Genomic DNA, 22,797 nt, shown 5'->3' with positions numbered 1-22,797 from the left:
ATGGTTAAAGGCAGAGGGTCCATCTCTCTGAATGGAAATAGCAGTGCTAACAATGTGTACTGGGTTGATGGTCTTAGACACAACCTTCTATGTGTTGCCCAGCTAAATGACAGTGGCCTCACTCTGGAATTCAAGAATGGTGTTTGCATAATCAAAGGAAAAGATGGTAAATTGGTGGCCACCGGCATGCAGACCAAAGGTAACCTATTTCATCTGAATGCTAATATAAGTACATGTCTTATGGCTAAGCTTGATGATAGTTGGATATGGCATAGGAGACTTTGTCATGTAAACTTTGATAACATTGTGAAGGCTAGTAAGATCAAGGCAATTAAAGGGTTGCCAGTGCTAAGCAAACTAGATAATACCTTGGTAGAGAGTGTCAATTGGGGAAAATGTCTTCCTCAACCTTTAAAAGTAAATCTTTTACTGCTGACAACTTGCTTGATCTTGTGCATACTGATTTATGTGGTCCTATGAAAACTAGAAGTGTGCAGGGTGATAGGTACTTCATGATTCTCACTGATGACTGCTCAAGAATGATGTGAGTCAATTCTTGAAAGACAAATATGAAGCTTTTGGGAACTTCAAAGCTTTCAGAGCATTAGTGGAGAAGAAAAATGGTAAAAGGATCAAGTGTCTTAGAACTGATCAAGGAGGGGAATTCACTTCCGGTAAATTCAATAAGTATTGTGAAGAATTTGGCATCAAGAGACAGTTGTCTTCCCCCCAGACTCAATAGCAGAATGGCCTAGCAGAGAGGAATAACCGAACTATGGTTGAAGCAGCGAGAACCATGTTGATTCAAGGAAAGGTAGCTCACACCTTTTCGAGAGAAGTGGTGAGCACTGCAGTCTACACTATGAACCGGGTACTCATCAAGAAAGGTAAGGACAAAACTCCTTATGAGTATTGGACTGGTAAGACACCTGTGGTTAGCTACTTTAGAGTATTTGGTAGCAAATGTTACATCAAGAGGAGTGAACATTAGGGAAAATTTGAAGCTAAATGTGATGAGGGAATATTTCTAGGATATTCCACCAAGAGTAAAGCTTACAAGTGTTACAACAATAGGACTTAGAGAATTATAGAAAGTATCAATGTAAGAGTTGGTGAATCCTCTGAGAAAACTGAGGAAACTAGTAGTCAGCAAGCTATAAATGAACCAGTTGCAACCTTCTGGGAACCAGTTGTTAGTCAACCAAGTACCAGTAACACTATTCCTGAACCGATGAATGTTGATACTAATGAAGGTGAGGATGAAGAGGAAAAGCAAGAAGAACCAGTTAAGAACATTCCTCGGTATGTCAAGTTGAATCATGATCCTAAGAAGATCATAGGAGATAAGGATGCAGGAATCCTTACAAGAAGAAAGATCAGAGAAAACTCATGCATGATCTCTGAATTTGAGCCTAAATCATTCAAAGAGGCTCATAAAGATGAAGACTGGATCAAGGCAATGGAAGAGGAACTTGACCAGATAGAGAAAAATGGTACATGGTCCTTGGTACCGAGACCAGTGCATAAAAATGTCATTGGCATGAAATGGGTATTCATAAACAAGCTGAATGAGGATGGCACAGTGATTAGGAATAAAGCCAGATTGGTGTGCAAAGGATATGCTCAAGAAGAAGGAGAAGACTATGGAGAAACCTTTGCTCCTGTAGCCAGATTGGAAGGAGTTCGTATGCTTCTTGCATATGTAGCTTTTAAAGGGTTCAAAGTATATCAAATGGATGTAAAATCTGCATTCCTAAATGGTATACTTGAAGAGGAGGTATATATAGAGCAACCAGATGGGTTTTCCCTATCTGAAGACAGTGATATGGTGTGCGAGCTACATAAAGCCTTATATGGTCTAAAGCAAGCACCTAGGGCATGGTATGAGCACCTACATTCCCATATTGTGAAGATTGGATTTGAGAGAACAAGTGAAGATAACAATATCTACTTGAAGTCTGAAGGAGATCAGATCCTGATCTATGAGGTTTTTGTTGATGACATTATCTTTGGTCGAGATGACAAGATGAGTCATGAGTTTGCTGATGAGATGAAGAAAGAGTTTGAGATGTCACTCATAGGGGAGATTAAGTTCTTCATTGACTGTAGATCCAGCAAATGAAAGATGGAATCTTTATCACTCAGTCCAAATATGTCAAAGAGGTGTTGAAGACTTTTGGCATGGAAGATAGCAAACCGGTTGGTACATCGATGGTGACTGGTTACAAATTGACAAAAGAGGATGATTTCATACTGGTTGATGAGAAGGAATACCGATCAATGATTGGTAAGTTGCATTATGTAGTGCATAGTAGATCGGATATTGCACATGCAGTTGGCATTACTGCAGGGTTCCAGAAGAGTCCCAGAGAATCCCACTTGATTGCAGTCAAGCAGATTCTTAGGTATTTGAAGGGAATAGTTGACTATGGATTGCGGTACCCATATAGCAATGATTTCAATCTGAAAGTGTTCATAGATGTTGATCCGGCAGGTAATGTGGATGACTGGAAAAGCACAACCAGTGGTGCATTCTTTCTTGGTGGTAGACTGGTCTCATGGATGAGTAAAAAGTAGAGTTGTATCTCTCAGTCTATAGCGGAAGTGGAGTATGTTGCAGCTTTCATGAATTGCACTCAGACAATTTGGATGAAGCATGTACTAGAAGGCTTCAAGATCCCTGTATCTAGACTGGTAAGCATATTCTGTGATAATAAAAGTGCTATCAATATTTCAAAGAATCCAGTTTTACATTCTAGAACCAAGCATTTTGAGCTTAAGTATCATTTCTTGCGGGAAAAGGTTCAGAATAATGAGATTGCACTGGAACATGTTTCCAGTAAGGAGCAGTTAGCAGACATATTCACCAAGCCTCTCCCAAAGACTACATTTGTGCACTTAAGAGGTGAATTAGGGGTATTGCCCCTTCAGGAGGTGAACTAAAAGTAATTGTTCCACATCAATCAGGTATTGCAAAGTCAATTTTTTGTTGATTGATGTGTCGAAGGATGCTACTCCTCAGGGGGAGCAGCATAATGGAATAGAGATGCTTGTGCCTCCACTTTGGCATTGTTGTCAAAGGGGGAGAAGGAGTGAAGTGGAAAAGATATTTGCAGTAAATGGGGGAGAAGATGTGAAGTGGACAAGATATCTTTGTATATTGCCATCAATGCCAAAGGGGGAGATTGTTGGCATTATGTGAACTGGCATGAAGACATAATGATATTGTATGTTATCATTGATGTCAATATGTGACATGGTGTGAACCGGCACATGTGATAGGTGAAAAGAGAGAGGAACTGACATATGTATGAATCAGTTTATATGCCAAAGTGAAGCAGCATATTTGTTCAAGATGAACCGGCATGTAGTTATGGGAACCGGCACATGGAAGCATTATGTGACTACCAGTTGGTAGGTAGTTTCCACTTCATGATTTCTGATTGGAGTACCTCAAGTCTATGTGACTCAATCAGTGATCTTTGTGTGATGAGTTAGCAGTATAATGGAGAACAGATCATGTTGCCATGTAAGCTCTGTGCGCGTGAAGGATCTTGCATGAAGAAGACTATTCCTATCTATCTCGAGAATGTGCGAAGTCTGTCAAATGGTGATAACGTGTGATGGGTTATCAGCTGCCATGGAATTGGTGGATAATGGATGATGGAGAATGTCGTGAGATATATTCAAGATTGTTGCATTCAATGCAGTATGATTCAATGATCAAGATTGAACCACTTGAATTGCTTAACCTAATAGGTTTAGGGTTTAGGGTTTTTGCTACCAACCTGTTTGTTTCCTATAAGGTCAATGTTGTGTTTCTTTCTAAGGTTGTTGGCAAAAGTTGTGAGTGTGTATCCAAGGGAAGTATTACATGATTCTTGCCAGACCAAAGGAGAGAAGAGATACCTGCAAAGTGAATGTGCAGAAGGAGAAGAGGAGCCAAAATGGATTTGCATTAGCATTGAGTGTTGTTACCAGATCATTGTAATTCTTGTTGATCTTTAACCACTTCAATAATTATGAAATCCCTTAATAGGGTAGCCTTAACTAGGCTTGATGCAAAATCCCTTAACAAGGTAGTCTTAACCAGCTTGATTCAAATCCCTTAACAGGGTAACTCAAGGTTAATGAGTTCTAAGAAGCTATAGAGCTCTGGAGATCCTTTAGCTATTGAGTTCTTGAAATCCTCTAACAAGGTAACCCTAACCAGGTTTAACCCTTAACTGGGTATTATAGCCATCCGTTAACCGGGTGATCCCTAACAGGATCGGTTCCTAGCAGAACCTATTGTAATGTCTTTAACCAAACAAGGCTCCTAACAGAGCAGACTTCAAAAGAGTTCAAAAGAAACTTGTGGGTATTCATCCCCACCTTGGTTTTTCCTAGTTGGGTTTCCACGTGAAAAATATGTGTGTCATGTGTAATGCTTTTATCTTGTGATGCTTTGTTTTACCTGTTGAGCATATGATGGTTCTATGTTTTATGCCTGCCTATAAAACATATTGAACTCACTGATATGAAGATCTGATGTTAGTATACCTATTCATGCATGAGAGCGTAATGGTACTATAGTATTGAGCTAAGAGGAAAGCTTAGTGAGTGACCAGTTTATGACTGTTTGAGCTATACTGGATGTTATCGGTTGCACTTTGTTTTAATCAGTATCCCTATTTGCCAGTCATTTGGAGTATTTGTTATCAAACCAATTTTGGACTGCATTTGTGTTTGTACTGATTCACCCCCCCCTCTCAGTACCGGTTTGTTACTAGTGGTTCATCATTGAGTTATCATTCTTTACCTTTCAAACTAGGACCTTTGTTATTTACCGGTGAGGACTTGCTTCTACAAAATTTAGCAATATGTCCAATCTTGCTATAGGCATAACAAGTCACATTGTTCTTCTGAATAGATTTCCCATATCCTATGCTGGTATGTGTTCTGCATTGATTAGATAAGTGCCCAAATCTTCCACAAACATAAAATCTTACATTCATTCTACAATTTTCTGAATTATGACCAACTTTGTTGCATTTGGAACATTGACCGGTGGGTGTATTAGTGTTCTAATAATTTCTAGATCTACACTGATTTTCCCTATGACCATACTTGTTACAGTTAAAACATTTTCCATTAAGTTTGCAAGTAGTAGGTTGTCTTACCGATTTGTTATGATAATGATTATTTGCAGTACCAGAGCTTTCAGCAGTTTCAAATCCAAGCCCATTTGTATCACCATTAGGTTTCTGATTCTTCAGTATGTCACCAAGTTCTTCTGAACTTTTCTTGAATTTCTCCTTGTGATGACTTGCAGCAGTCAGTTTGTTCTCCAAGATACCTTTATGTCTCATGAGTTCAGTTCTGTCATTTTGTGTGTGCATTAGATTTGACTTCAACATATCATTTTCATGACTGAGTCTCATGTTTTTATTTCCAGCATCATTTAGTCTTCTAACCAAGTCTTCTTCATTCTTCTTTCTATCTTCAATTTCTTTACAAAATCTCATAGTCATATACTACATCTCATTCTTTGTTGTACTGATTTCTTGTCTTAACTTGTTTACCAGATCATTAAGAGTTTCCTTTTCATTTTCCTCATTTTGCATCTTTTCACAAAGTTCTCTTCTCTTATTCCTTGCAATAGTAAAATTCTCTTGAAGTGCTTGAATAATATCCTGAGCAGCCTTTAGGTCATCTTCAAGTTTGATATTCTTCACCTTTTCTACATCATAGTTTGTAAGAGTTGTTCCCAATTTTTTTCTCAAGTTTTCCATCTCTATCGATGACAAGATCTTCCTCAAGCTGTTAGGCTTTTGAAAATAGAGGACTAAGCTTTTATACCAATTGTGAGGATTCCCAAAGATACTAAGAGGGGGGGGGTGAATCAATATCTAACCAGTGAATAAATTTACTTGACTTAAAACATGAAAAACATATTAAAACTGTGTATCGGTAAACCAGAAATAATGCAGTAAACAAGAATAACAACAACCACATGAGAAGCACACCATAACACAGTATTTTAATGAGGAAACCCAATGTGGGAAAAACCTCGATGGGATTTGTGACCCACAATATTCACTTACTAGCCAATAAGAGAATATTACTACTACAAGAGGATTCTGTCGGTGCTAGTGCCGGTCCTGGTATATTTGTCTTGCCGGTATCATATGATTGCAAGGTTTCCATCAATGACAAAACCTTGAATCACCTACAATTTCTCATTGGATTGTGCATTTTCCAACAATGTGTTTGCATTTAATTTAGTCTCCTCCATAACTGGTAAGTCTCCATTGAGAGAAATATATCAACCGATATGCTCACATAGGATTGCAAAAGGGAAAGAGGTTTGAGAACCATTGATTCACCCCCTCCCCCTCTCACTAGTGCATTGTGTCTAACAATTGGTATCAAAGCGAGGTTCCCAGCTAGACGAACTTTCTCTAGCTTGGGTAGATTCCGACCTAAGGACACAATGGATATTGTTTAGTGTCAATCCCTGCTCCAATGTTTGATGGTTCAAACTATTCTATTTGGAGTTGTAGATGGGAAGTCTTCCTATCCTCCCTAGGATATGATGTCTGGATGGCATTTGTAAATGGTCTCCCTAGGAATGTATATCCCCGCACCAGCACTAAAGAAGAAAGAAGACAATTATGTAATGAAGAAGCCATGAAGGCTATATTCAATGGGCTCACTGGTGATGTCTCCTCATAGGTGGACAGATGCAAAAAAAACAAGAGTCTATGGGATAGATTGAAGATGCTTTATGGAAATGAGCCATGCACTACTAAATCAGATTGTGGAAGCATGAAGAACAACAATATTGACACATGTGAAAGTGTTGACAATAGTTCCACTAGTTGTTGTAGTTTTGCTGAAGAGGAAACTCATCTCTTCATGGCACCAGAGATAGAAAGTAATGCACACACATCAGAGTGTGACAAGGCTAATAGATCCCACTGGCAAGATGTATTTGGGAGTGATGATGAAGATAAAGACAAATTAGATCTTGAAAGTGAACTAGTAAATGCACTAGATGAACTGCAAAGTGTTAGAAAGGATTTTAAGAATTACAAAGGCTCATTTCATGATGAATGCAACCAGTTGAGAATATGCCTTGAAGAATCAAATAAAAATATCTACATATTGACATCTCAACTTGAAGAGGCAAAAGGATTGACTGGTGAGTTGAAATCAGTCTTTGATGATAAGGAGAGAAGATGTGAGGATCTCCAACTAGAAGTGGAAACAAAGGACAAAGAGTTTTTGAAGCTGAAAGAGGAAATGGAGAGCATTAAGAAAAACCTTGAGAAATATAAAAATGAGCTCAAGATAAGGATCCGGTATGATGGCAGTACTAAGGCCTTGGACAAAATGTTAAGCAAACAAAAACATTCCAAGGATACTAGAGGGTTAGGATGTGCTACCGGTTAATTCTCTACAAGCAAGGAGACCTCCCATAAAGATATTCAATTTTTCTCCTCAAATGAAAATGGAAAAAGCCAAACCTTCACAGTCAAAGATACTCCAAGAAAGAAGGTTGACCCAACTTCAATCGGGGAAGACATGAAGAGGAAAACTGGTGCTGCATGGAGGAATAATGCAGACTTGAACGGTAAAGGGAAAATAGTAGAAGATAGCTTCAGTGGAAGCAAAAACATGAGAAGGCAACCTAGAAGGTTTTTCACTAGTAGAAGACAGGGAGATGTTGCTACACACACATCATGTCAAGTGTGGAAGAAGGAGAGATCTGATGGAAAATCTGCAAAGCAGGACATCCTAGTGCCCATCCCCGGAGAAGGAGAAATGGAGAGACCAAACTGGTAAGATCATCTCATGTTTGGCAAAACAAATTTGTAAGTAATAAGACACCTTTCTCTGGTTATTGCTTTGTATGTAAAGGATTTGGTCATAGGGTAGATGAATGTAAAATGAGGCCTAGGAATAGACAGGGTTCTCCTCCTAGGAATAGCATGTTAGATTACAAGAGAAGAAATACAAATGTTGTATGCTATGACTGCAATGGATTTGGCCATAGAAATTATGAATGTAGGAAGAAGAAATCACCTTCCTATGGAAACTGGTGGAATTGTCCTAATCAACTCAGAGGAAGTTATAGGACTTATGAGAGGTAAAGACCTATATGGAACAAAATGAAATGTGTTTCTACACATGCAAGGAATTCAAGGATACCGGTAACCAGTCAAATGGCTTGGTCAGAGGAGGAAGAGCTAACCGATATGTTAGAAGGTTCTCCAATCATGAGGTTGGGATAGATGCTATGTGATTATATAGCACTACTTCTAGCTACAATGGAGAATCCAGAAGTGCAAGGATCAATGAGGAGGAGAAGAAGAAGATTGTAAATGTGGAAAAAAAAGAATTCAAGCAAACATGGAGGAAGAAGCCGGAAGATAAGAGCATGAACCAAAATTGTGCATTCAATGCACAAGTGATATCTCCTATGGCTTAAAGGAGATGCAAGAATTAGAGGGAATTACATATTGACTATATCATTCACCCCTTAGTTGAGTATGTATAAGGAAATGAACAAGTTGTTGCCGATAAGAGGAAGAAAATATGAGAGCAATATGTGTAGTTATCCTAACTATGCATGGAAGAAGGCTTACTACTATAGGTGAAATGAATGGTAGCAGAGGAAATTGGAACTAGGAAATATAGGTAATAAGGAAAGTGTTCCGACATAGACAAGAGACTGGTATATGCAACATGTTACCGACACAGATGGTGATCAGTGTTGCTAAGTTATGTAAGTCAAGTCAATGAGTTGAAGGGTCATTATAGCAACTCAGATAGCTTGGATGGATGTGGATATGTCTCAGGTGTCATCGGAAAGGACTTGAATGACATATGGTGGCCCAATAGATGATCCTATGTGTATGCATCTTTATGAGTCAACAAGTTGAATATGTGACCTGCATTGTGGTTATGTTGGTGGATGTTACAGGTACTGAGGTAAGTATCAATTTAGGATTTGGTAGATGAGAAATGAAGACCATAGATCTGAGGTTTAGGGGGAGTTCAGAGCTATATCCTCAAATTGATATCAGATATACTATACATAGAAGCAGATCAAGCAGATGCTCAAAGAAGGAGAGAGACCAGTGTGTACTATTAAGGGTTGTTAGGTACATGAGTTTTCCATCTCAAATGTTGGTAGTTGAGATGATGTTGTGCATAATCTTCAAAGGGAAAGATGCACCGAGTAAAAAGGGGGAGAAATATTTATGTTAGTACTTGGTAGATACAAGGAGGAATGTTATCCTGATAGTGCCCTCTGCCATTGCTATCAAATGAGGAGAAAGTTACTATAGTATACCAGATACTACATGTGTTGACATCAATGCCAAACAGGGAGATTGTTGGCATTGTGATTGTCATTGATGTCAACTGGTATAGGATGTTACCGGTATCACTGACATTGATGTCAACTAGTGGACAAGAAGTTGTCGATATGATGGTGCATACAACTGAGGTGAAGAGATTACATGATGAGCATTGGTCGTGTTGAAGTGGCAGAATACTACTTGGTACACCAGAGGAGAAGTAGGAGTATGAGATCAAATATACACACTGCACATGCTAGGTGTGCCACTAGAACAGTGAAGGATGAATGAGGAGTTGAGATGATGTGTTTGTCATCTTGACAAACCAGATGCGAGTAGAATCAGGTTAATGAAGAAGAATCATGGAGAGTCTGTAGAAATATACATGGGATACCAAAATCTGCATTGGTGATAGTTGACATGTTATGTCAACCGGTGAAACATCAGAGAAGAGACAAGGAAGATAAGGTTCTCACTTGATAAAGATGGAGCTCGTTGAATGTTGATGACATGATGCCATCAAGAGTGGTAACCGTTATAAAAGCCCATCGGTAATATTGATAAGGTGCAGGTGCAAAAGACTCCTACCTGATGAGAATGTGTGTGTATTGGATTGACATGTCTGAAGACCGGTTTGAGGGTTACACTGGCAGATCAAGAAAGGTCATGACAAGAAGGACAAATGGGAAGGTGTCATAAGCTACTATGGTTTTCTTACCAGTAAATGAAACTAGTTATGTGGGTTTTCAGTGACTAGGCATGAACCGATAGAATAGTGTGATGAGGTGGATATCGACATTGATGCCACATAAGAATGAAATGGCAAACGTGCATGAAGCGGCAGATGAAACATGCACAGGTAGATGAAGTAAGGTCGGTGAGGTAGTTGTGATTGGTCGGACATTAATATTGACTACAAAGATTGAGGTAGAGTTAAAGAGTTGCATGGCTTGAGATCCAAGACAGATTGGTTGTGCGGATAGAAGTAAGCAAAGGAGACAACTAGGCAATTTATGGCGATTATCTGAGAAAAACTGATAGAATGGTTGTAGGTTGCTGAAGAAGGGAGGCATGTTCTAGAAGGCATGTAAATGGTGGATGTGTATAGATAGACATATCTAAGTTGTGATCCAATTAGATTTGATTGGATTCAGTGTGTCTCATGATCAGTGGAGAAAAGCCCAAAGGTGCAAAGTTTGAATTGGTTTTTGGTGGGAAGTCTGGGTTATAAATATGTGAGCCTAAGAGATAGGTCATGCTGTTGATGGGAAGAATATTATGTAGTTGCCAAGTGACTAAGTGTTACCTCTGTATGTAAGAGCAAAATAGCCAAGTGCTCAACAAATATCTTAGAAGAGAGTAAGAGTGAGGGAGAATCAGGTTGAAGTGTTCAATTGGTAGAAGAGAAGAACCGATAGTGTCCATACTCGGAGAGGAAAGGTGAAGGAAGCTGCAAAGTAGGAAGGCATAGAACAAACAAAGTATAGTATCGGTGGAGAGCAGCAAAGTGCTGAAGGAAGAAAGAATCAGCAAAGAGAAAGGTGAAATGGTAAGTAGTAGTAGTGAGGAGAGAGAGTAGTGAGTAAGAAGAGAAGAACCAGCAGGATAGTGACTGAGTTGGTGAAGATTCAGTTAGAGTGTGCAGAGATCTAGTAAGGTAGAGGAGACACCTTACCGACAGGGAAGATTGTATTTTGTTGTTACAAGATTCACTTGTAACTAGATTACTACCTTGTATTTGATGTTTTATTTTGTGAACACTGAGTTGTAGCTCGGTGCAGGGGTTGTAGCTCCTTGGGTTGGTATCCTAAAGTCAGGGGTTGGTGCTCCTTTAGGTTGTAGCCCATAAATCAGGTAGAGGTTGGTTCTCCTTTGGGTTGCAGCCCATAAATTAGGTAAGGGTTGGTGCCCTAAACTTTGTAACTATGTTTTCATTGTGAGGCTGGATTGGAGCAATAGACTCCAACAACATTGCTCATCGAGGTTTTTCCCATCTTGGGTTTTTGTCGTATATGCTGGTATTATGTGATGTCCCTTTGTGAGTGTGTTTGCATTTAAGTTAGTCTCCTCCATAACCGGTAAGTCTGCATTGAGTTAAATATATCAATTGGTATGTTCACATAGGATTGAAAAAGGGAAAGAGGTTTGAGAACCACTGATTCACCCCTTCCCCCTCTCAGTGGTGCATTGTGTCTAAAAAAAAGCCTAACAACTTGAGGAAGATTATGAAATCGGTACCAATGGAGAGTTTGAGAAAATAGTTGGAAGGAGCTCTTGAAGATTTTGATGCAGAAAAATTAAAGAATACTAAAATTGAAGATGATCTAAGGACTACCCAGGAATTCATTAAAGGACCCTAGGAGAATTTGCTTATAGCACAAAACAAGAGAAAGGAACTTCATGAACAAATGCACAAACATGATGATGAATTGGAAACTCTTAGAGATATTGCAGAGAAGTTGAGGCAAGAGAACGATTACATGAGGAATGAAATACAAGATTTAACCATGAGGATATGTAAGGATATTGAAGACAGGAAGAAGAATGAAGAAAACTTGACTAGGATACTTAATGATGGAGGTAATGAAAATATGAGACTTTGTCATGAAAATGATATGCTAAAGACAAATCTGATTCACATGCAACATGATCAAGAGGAGCTTAGGGGACAAGTTGGCATTCTGGAAAATGAGTTGATCACTGCAAATGAAAACAAGACAAATTCAAGAAAAGTTCAGAAAGGCTTGATGACATTCTGAAAAGACAAAAACTTGATGGAGATACAATTGGACTTGGATTTGAACATGGAGAAAGTTCTGGGACTGCAAATAATCAAGATCATAGTAAATCGATGAGACAACCTAATGCTTATAAATTTAATGGGAAATGTTTTACTTGAAACAAATTTGGTCATAGAGAAAATCAGTGCATATTAAGAAATAATCTGAATACAAATTTGCCCACCGATCAATGTTCCAAATGCAATAAAGTTGGTCATAACTCGAAAAATTGTAGAATGAATGTGAAATGCTATGTTTGTGGTAGATTTGGACATTTATCTAATCAATGCAGAACACAAACTGGTCAAGGATATGGAAAATTTATTTAGAGGAATAATGTAACTTGTTATGCATGTAACAAGATTGGGCATATGGGTAAGTGCAAGAAGTTGTGTCCATTTTTTGGCCAAAAAGTGGAAGTTTTTTCCATTTTTTTTCAATTTCATCTTGTTGGACCTAAATATTTGAGGCACTTAAAGGATGATTCTTGAAAAAATTCAGTAATAGAAAATGTAGTGCTCAAAGTCTACTTTCCAAATATGTAATTTTTTTTAATACCCAGATCTTAAAAAGGAAGTTTGAATAGGCATTAGTAAAACCTATAGTTTAAAAGTCACTTTTTAGAACCATACCATGCTCATGTACGGTAAGCATAATTTGACCTAAATGAAAGTATTTTTATTTATCCTTTTGGGAAAAGATCTATAACTCACTCACCTTTGATGAGGATATTTTTTTGTAATTTTTTTCTATATATTTTGTTTTTGTTATTTTTTAATTGGGCATAATAACTGTTTTGAAAAATCTGCATGTACGACAAGCATAATTTGACTTAAACTTAATATTTTTTAATATTTTTTTTAAACCGTATAGATTTTTCTGTAGTTTGATGTCATATAATTTATTTTTCAAAAAACTTAAAGACAAAAAAGTTATTAAAATTTAAAAAAACCATGTTATTTCAAGTTTATGGATCTCTTTCATTAGAAATTATTTTAAAATTAAAAATATTGATCCATTCTCTTAAAAAATTATATATTTTGAATCTAGACAGTGTGTACTATAATGGGTTTTTGTTGTTTAAAAAAATTCTGAAAATTAGGTGTTAAGATATATTTTTGAAATCATTTTTTTGTATGAAGCTTGATTTGGGCTTGAAGTTGCAAGTCAAACCAGTTCTGAGCCTTGGGTTTGACTTTCCGAACCATTTACCAAGCCTAATTCCGAACTACAAGTGGGCCCCCCAAAAATCTTTTTACAAACGAGATCTCGTGTTGAGAATGGGATCTTATGTTGAAAACGGGATCCCCTCCTATATTGCAAATTATTTAAAAAACAAAAACCAAACAGGATCCCATTTTTTTTTCCATTAATTTTTTTTTCTCCAAATTATATAAATATATGATCATTTAACATAATAAAACATGTCTTGAAATCTATGAGTTTTTACATGATATATTATGATTTAGTTATCCTTTGGATGCTCTTTTGTTGCAATTTTAGATCCATTTTTTGAAGGTGGTATTTATTGCATAAGTTTTTAGTCATGGGGTCTAAACAACATCAGAAGAAGAAACAAAGGAGGAAATTGATGGTCAAGGAAATTCAAGAAGAATGAGTGAAGGAGGCCAAACGCCAAAGGGATAGAAGAATGACGATTCGACAAATGAATAATCCTGATGCTTTTGGATCCACAACAATGGAAGAGACAAACATTCAAGATGATGCCTTGGGGGATCAAATGGATGTAGATGATGCAATTATGGATGATGATGATGTGAATGAAACAATTATGAAGAATATTCCAAATGCAACATCCTCAAATCTAGGTACATCTTCAAATTATCCAGGTACATATTCAAATCCTTCTCTGCAAGACATGGATAATGTGATTATGGGTGATATTCATATTGATGATTTATTAGAAGCTAGATATACCAATGTTAATATTGACAGAATTATCCATGAAAATGAAAACCTTCATGTTGGTAAAGATGAAATTCTTTTGAATGTTGAAACTGAAAATCCTTTTGAACATGGTGAAAATGAAAATCCTCCAATTGTTGAAGATCAAGGACTTTTTTATAAAAATTGAAAAAAATGTTCTGGATAATCTTCCTAGTAAGATTTCTTGGAGATAGATAAGAACATATGCCAATAGAATATAAAAAGAACTTTTTTATCAAAAAAAACTTGAAATTCAATGTCAACTTATGATGCAATTGATGAGAATGTGGAAAATGAGAAAAGTGATGAAAACAATAGGCATCTATGTGAAACCATAAAAAAAAGATGAATCCGTTAAGCATGCTATGTCTACTGTTGCAAGTGCCATTGAATCTATTGGTAAAATGAGTTGATCTAAAGATAAGAATGCAGCTGGCGAGCTATAACAACTGCCATAGTGAATAAAGAAACCTTGAATAAAAGGATGGTAAGAAACATTAGTGGAATTTTAAAGATGCATCCTAAAACATTGGTTAGAGCAGCTAAAAGAAGAGAAAGTATTGAAAGTGATCCAATCAACCAAAGTTGGAGTTTTAGTGGTAGAATTTTTAGGTCAGATATGAAATTGAATATTGAACTGAAATCTTTGGTTGAAAAGTTTTGCAATGATAACACAAGGGTGTCATCTAATTCTAGAGATGTTCTAAAGTTGAGAGTGGGGTGTAAAATTCATGACCCTCATCCAAAACACCTATTAGACACAACTCAAACTAAATTTTATAAAAAAAATTGGATGAAGTTTTGTTACCTAGAAATATTACTATAAGTCAAAGATCATTTGAAAAATGCAAGCCCTAGTATGTGAAAATTAACAAGCAAAGAGTCTCTTGTTGTTGTAAAATGCACATGCAATTTCATTACTATTATGATGTTTTTTGATATATATGTTGTTTTTTTCATAGTAACATGCTTATCCAGGAATATGGTATTGATATGCCACCTGAATCAATCAAATAATTTGTACCAAGTTTATTTTGTCAAAGAACTGATGGGCAATTATTTTACTTACATTCATGTATCTCTAGACAATTTTCTAGTTGTGGCAATTTTTCATCACTAGTAGAATGTATGCATGAGAGTAGTGAAACTGATTTTGGACAACAACTAGTGGATATTAGAAGATTTAAGAATGTTGAGTATCCCTTAAAGGATGGGAAAATAGGAAAGCGTGTCGATTTAATCACAGAGAAGGTTAGTGTACATGCATTCATATCAGAATTTAAAAGTAAGATTGTACCAAAATATGTGACATACTCTCAACATGCTAGATGGCTTGATTCTCAATTTCGCACATGTAGAAATACATTTCCAGTTGGAGGTATACTATCAGTGGTGGACTTTGCAGAAAATTATACTCTTAAGCCACAAGAGGAAATTCAATCTCAATATTATAATTCCACTCAAGTTGCTATTTTTGTTCATATTGTTTATAGACACGTAGATGATAGCACAGATGATGATAGAAAAATCCTAAGGGAGTATCATTTCTATGTGAGAGATAATAGGATGCACTCGTCAGAGTTTGTTCAATATTGTTTCAGCATGTTTTATAGAAATATAAGAGAAAGAGGAATCCAGATGACAGAACATCTTATATGGTAGACAATTGTACTGGACAATTCAAGAATGCTCAAATGTTTTATTGGTTAAGCATAGCTCACAAGGAATACAATATCCAACATATATGGAGTTTTTTTGAAGATGGACATGGTAAAGGAGAACATGATGGAGCTGGTGCATGTGTTAAAAGAATTCTTGCTGGAGAGTAATTAAAATTTGAAGATAATGTAAAATTTAAAGATGCACGTGCAATTGTAGATTGGTGCAACACAACCTTATCTACTGGATCAACTGTGAACTCTACAATTCAATGATTCTTTTGGTTAGTTGAAGGAAAACATTGTACCAAAACTTGATTGTGAGACAATTAGTTGATCGGCAAAATGGCATTCATTTAAGAGTTCAAATGCAAGCATGTGGACTATATGGATAAGGGAACTTGCATGTTTTTGTCAGTTTTGTATTTCAGGTGATTTTGATGTATGTGAGAGTACTGAGTGAGTTGAAGATTGGAATCAAAGATCATTGACTCCTACTCAAGCACAAGATCAGATTAACACAATTGAAGATAATGATGAACTATTTGCATCAAATGATTATGATTGTGTTTCAGACCTTGTACAAAAAGGTAATCATTTTTTATTGTTTTGTTGGCCATTTAATAAAATTAGTTTCAAACTTTTTTATATTTAGTGTAAATTAAAAATGGTATTTTTTATTCTAAATTGTGATAATTTATTAATTTTTTGTTTGTCTAGAACATGTGTATGCCATTGTTGCACCTGAGGACAATGGAGAGGAAATAGAATATTGGTTGGCTCGATGTGTTGAGACTAAACACAAACTAGTTAATCCTCGAGAAGATGATGACGGTTTTCATTATCCCACTGGTTCAGTGGTTGTTGTTGGAACTTGTCTAAGGAAATATTTGACAAGGAAGAATGGTTTGCCTACTTTTGAATATTATGAAACACATAAGAAGATAATACACTACTCACATTTGATTGTTGCAACAAATATACAACTAGTGAGATATCATGGCAGACCTAGTAATAAAAAGTTGTGCACAATTTCTATGGAAGATCACGAGACAATTATAGATGCTTTGGAAAAAAGAGAGAGCGCAGATGGTACAATGGAATAAGTATTTAAATAAAGAGGTATGTATACATGTTAAATGTATGTATGTATATATTGTACATATATAATTTCTTTTTATTACATACCATTTGATCATGTAGATGGTTTAAATATTATTGTTTGATATATATAGGTCCTATAATTTACTTCAAGTGATCCTATTTTAAGCAACATGTCTTATTTCTAGTTTGATCCCCTTAAGCCACATGTCCCAATTGTACACCCATCCCCTTAAGCCGAGTCATGTCCTAGTAATCAATTAATTTCCCCTTAAGCCATGTCCTATAATTTACTTCAAATTATCCTCTTTTAAGCAACATGTCCTATTTCTAGTCTGATCCCCTTAAGCCACATGTCCCAATTGTACACCCATCCCCTTAAGCCAAGTCATGTCCTAATAAATTAATTTCCCCTTAAGCCATGTCCTATAATTTACTTCAAATGATCCTCTTTTAGGTAACATGTCTTATTTCTAGTTTGATCCCCTTAATCCACATGTCCCAATTGTACACCCATCCCCTTAAGCTGAGCCATGTCCTAATCAATTAATTTCCCCTTAAGCCATGTCCTATAATTTACTTCAAATGATCCTCTTTTAAGCCTTATGTCCTAATTAGTTGATTTCCCCTTAAGCCACATGTCTAGGTAGCTTTAACTTAAATTCGCCCCCCTAGATTTAAATCCTATATATAATATATATCTAACTATTTTATGTTGTTGTAGGTTTGCTTTAAAGTAGTTTTTTGTTGTTGGTGGCATGTGAAACGAGTTCATGAATATTTAGAATTAAATCAAGATTTCCAATGAATTGGTAAGCATCCTTTTTTTTGTTAAATGTTTAGTTTTAATTTCTATATTTGATGTTTTTCAATGATAAAAATTGTTCAATTGCTTAATTAATTTCCCCTTTTAAGCCATGTCCTAATTGGTATGTATGCATCATTTTTTTTGGTTAAATTTGACTTAGTTAATTTATTTTTGTATTTTTAATTAAATTTGACCTAGTTTATTTCTAATTAAGTTTTGATTAATTTTTTTTTGTGTGCATGTAGGTACATCTTGTAACCAGGGTTTTAATTGTGGACATCTAATTTATCTAGATCGCTTTTGAAACTACTTTAATGTCTTAGCTTGGATCAAACTTATATAATACTTTAGATTTCAAAATATTGAGTTAGACTTTAATATATAGATTTAAGATGTGTGGATCTTGAAAATTTTTAATTTGAGATGTGGATGAAGCTAAATTATTATACATTCAAGAGATGCACCTGGATTAAACTTTTTTATATTTAAGTTTTTAGTATGTATATATGTGTGCTTGTACATGGTTATTTTAGAAATTATCAATTTCTTTGAATTAAAATTTTAATGTATACAACATTTGTGTGTGTAGACGTGTTATGTAGAAAACTATCAAAATTGCAAGTGTTTTATTTTTAATGTATATATATGTACATGTGTACAAGTGTGCTATTTTTATAAATATCAATTGCTCATGTGTATATGTGTTCAATTGCACTTGCTTCATTTATTTTTAATCTATTTATTTAGTTTTAGTATCATGTACATACACATACACATGTATATAGATTTAGATTAAAAATAAATGAAATTTACATAGCTCGAGATGATTATAAATAAATAAATATATGTATAAATATAATGTCCATGAAACACATGTATGTATGTGTACTAGAGAAGTGATCACTCGAACATAAAATATATAAATCTATATATATCACATGTACATGCACTACATATATGTATATCAAGTCTAGATGTGTGATGTTCAAAAAGTCCACATGTGGTCAACATGAAATATAATCAAAGTGCACATGCAAAATAAACAAGTCCATGTGTAGACGCAAAATAAGCAAGTCCCAGTGTGTACACATGTACATCAAGTCCATGCTCAAAAAGAAATATATAATCAAAGTGTGCAAAATAAACAAGTCCCATGGGATGGAATGATCAAATGTCAGTAAAATGCATGAAACATGTAACAAATCTAGCCCCTAAAATGAAGATGACTGTAAGAACTAAATATGATCTAGATTCCTCTTTAAGCCACGTAGATGAAGAGGAGAAGATCCACTCTACAAGACAAAAATGTTCAATTTTGTGAGAGTTCTACGTAGTCCATGTTCATATATATATTTAAAAATAATTTAAAAATTTCAATTATAAGTTTAGTAGCACATATGTGTACATGAGTAGGCTTGTCTCCTCTAGACTCTACTGGGGGCTCTGCATCTCTAGGTGCTATAGGGGTAGTCAATGGCATTGGTATCTCATTCTATATGGTACATGTACACACACACACACACACACACACACACACACACACACACACACACACACACATATATATATAGATCAAGATCAATGATTTAAAATAGAAATTTAAATTAAATTTATATTTAAAATGTTCATTTTGAACTAGAGATCTAATTTAATGTTCATACGCATGTATCTGACTCAGATCATCTCCTCTATGCATTACAGTATTCGAGACGACATCAACAAAAGCCCCACTATCAACAAGATCCTACAAGGTATTTAAAAAAGAGTTGCACGTGTCAATTATATGCACGCATGTACATATATTATATAATATATAAATTAATTTGATTTTTAAATAAAATATCTGAAACTTGTATCAATTTTTTTAAATTTAAATCAACATTAAATACTTGAAATGTCGATGATGTCTGCAAAAAACTAACAAGAGGATCAAGATGATCATATGGCCCATCTGAATGTAAACTCATCCCAATGGTCGTGTCCACTTGTACAACAAAATTAATTAAATCTAGATATTAAATCAAATGTACATGATGAAAATTTATTTATTTATTTAAAATATCATGTAAGTTTGATGAACAAAATTAATTAAATCTCTAAATATATATATAAATTAAGATAGAGTGTCAACGTACTGAATCTCTCTGCTCATCCGCAACAACCGATGTTGGAGGAGCTGCACTCACCACAATGGCAGGTAGGTAATCCGACATGGAAGTCGGTGTCGTAGTGGCCCCAAACATGGGCTAGAGACATGTACATGTGTAAATAGTGAAGACATATAGATAGAGAGATCTATATAATTATGTAAATTTAAATATATATAGTGCAAACTGTATGTATGTATTGGATCTCCCCATACCTGTTTACCACATAAATCATGATCTATGGGATTATCATCAGCACAAATAAAATCGACATATGAACCAATATTATCATGATCAGTCGATGCTCCCCATGCAGCTGAAGAGGATGGACCATGATGTGAACTCAAAGCAAGGTCTGGACCATCACAAGGCCCATAGCATAGTTGATGGTAACTCATACAAAAATGAGGTGTCAATGTACATGGAATGGTTATACTCATGTCAACATCATCCTCACCAGTGTCAATGTCACCACAGTCCAACAAATCAGCTATTTGCTGACTAAGGCTACCAGTGAGTGTGGTCAATGAGTCCAATGTGGAGATAACAGAATGTTGATTAACAGTCATAGGTATAACAGGCATAGGAGCCACAATGGCCTGGCGATGGGCAAGTCTATTGGGGTCAATGCATGCCCCCAACCTATCCTATGGCATGCCACCACCAACACCTTGGAATGCTCTAATATCAAAATAATTGGGCTTTAAACCCAAAACAAACTTTGCATATAATTTTCTCAAGAATTATAAAGGGCACTCTAAGTTGGCATGTGGTGGGTGTCAAATACCATCTACCATCGATCCCAAAAATTATCAGCCATGCCCTGATGTGTACACCACCCCATGGATATGCGGGATTTTTTTGGTGGAATGGGTTCAGTCGTGATGGGGTTTGAAAAATATGGAACAAGGTGAGATTTGTCTATTCTTAGGTTCAAAATATCCTTATAGGAGAGGCCATCAAAATAAAACCGGTGTCTCTCCTCTCTCCATGCTCGATGTGAATCAAGCTCTGCATCTATAGACCTAATTGCATCAATAACATTTTGCATCTTCGATGCAAAACGACGCATGTGTGGGGATATATGTGGTGCTCTAAGGATCTCATTAACTTTTCCCTATATGAAAACAACATTCTCATCAATAATGGCTCGAAATCAATGTGTACATATGAAATCAGGAACATTCACGTTTTTACATATAATATGATCATGTATAAGAATTTAAAATTTAACATCTATGAAAATGTGTGTAATTAATCATCAAGTGACACATGACTTAAGGGGATTGGCCTAAAGTTAGGACACGTGACTTAAGGGGATCAAACTAGAAATAGGATAATTTTGGCTTAAGGGGATAGGCCTAAATAGGTCATAATTAAATTTAGCATCTACAAATTTTGTAATTAATCATTTAAGACACACGTTAAAGGGATTGGCCTAACTAGCACAATTGGCTTAAGGGGATAGGCCTAATTAGGATGTGTGTTAATAAATTGAATATATAGTTAATAGGACCTATTACATGCTATTTAATATATATGGCATTTAATAATATATATAGTTAATAGGTCCTAGTTTGTTAAAGGGGAATTGTCGTAATAGTATGTTAAGAGGCCTGTATGGTTGTAAATAGTTAATTTAATGTACTTAGAATAGGAATTTCAAATTTACATCTACAAATTATAGGATGTATGTGGCTTAAGGGGAGAGGCCTAAATTATAGGATGTATGTGGCTTAAGGGGACATGCCTAAATTATAGGATGTACGTGCATTTCCTAATTACATGTGTCTTAAGGGGACATGGTCAAAATTAAATTAAATTTGATCATAATTAAGTTTAATAAATTGAATATATAGTTAATAGGACCTATTACATGCTATTTAAGAGGCCTGTATGGTTGTAATTAGTTAATTTCATGTATTTAGAATAGGAATTTCAAATTTAGCATCTACAAATTTTGTAATTAATCATTTAAGACACATGACTTAAAGGGATTGGCCTAATTAGGATGTATGTGGCTTAAGATGATAGGCCTAATTAGGATGTATGTGGCTTAATACCATCTGCCTAGATTATAGGATGTATGTGGTAAGTAAAGGAAAGAAGAACTACTTTAAATATAGGACACACATGTTGCTTAAGGGGATCATTTTAAATAAATAACTACGATTGGGATCCCCTTAAGACACGTGCATATCCTTATTTTACATGTGTCTTAATGGGATCCCCTTAAGACTTGGTCAAGTAATTCAATTTAATTTGATCGTAACTACTTAATTTCATATATAGTTAGTAGGACCTATTATGCTATTTAATATATGGCATTTAATAATATATATAGTTAATAGGTCCTAGTATGTTAGTATTCCCAAAGATACTAAGAGGGGGGAATGAATTAGTATCTAGCCAGTTTACAGATTTTCTGACCTTATTAAGTACTTTCCATTCCAAAACAATGTACCACTAAATAAGAATTAATGCAGTAAATATGAACAATAAACACAATATAGAAAGAACACCATAACACAAGATTTTTGGTGAGGAAACCCGGTGTTGGAAAAATCTCAGTGGGATTTCTGACCCACAATATTCACTCACTAGCCAATGAATGGATATTACTTACAATAGTGTGCATGCACATGCAGGAAGGCCAACTCCCTAGAGCTCACTTCTCAAATACAAAAGAAAGTCTCACTGACTTACAAAATGGATTATGAGAATCCAATATAATGTACTCGTACAAAAATCATCTTCTATGCCAGGTTCAGTACCGATTGAAGCTCATACAATAACCGTAAACCTTTCTACAAGATCTACCTTAGTATTCACTCTACATATCCACCCTATCATCTCTCTACAAAATGACCTACAAGATCTCATACTTATATATGAGTCTTATTACAATATGCCATGTCGGCTTATAAAAAGATATTACAATTAAATACAATATACAATAAACAAAACCCTGTTGACTAGGGTGCCGGTAAACATTGTTGCCACTGC

Source organism: Cryptomeria japonica, chromosome 6, assembly GCF_030272615.1.
Source record: "Cryptomeria japonica chromosome 6, Sugi_1.0, whole genome shotgun sequence".
Classification (NCBI taxonomy): domain Eukaryota; kingdom Viridiplantae; phylum Streptophyta; class Pinopsida; order Cupressales; family Cupressaceae; genus Cryptomeria; species Cryptomeria japonica.
The sequence above is the reverse complement of the archived record's forward strand: the minus strand, read 5'-3'. Positions refer to the sequence as shown.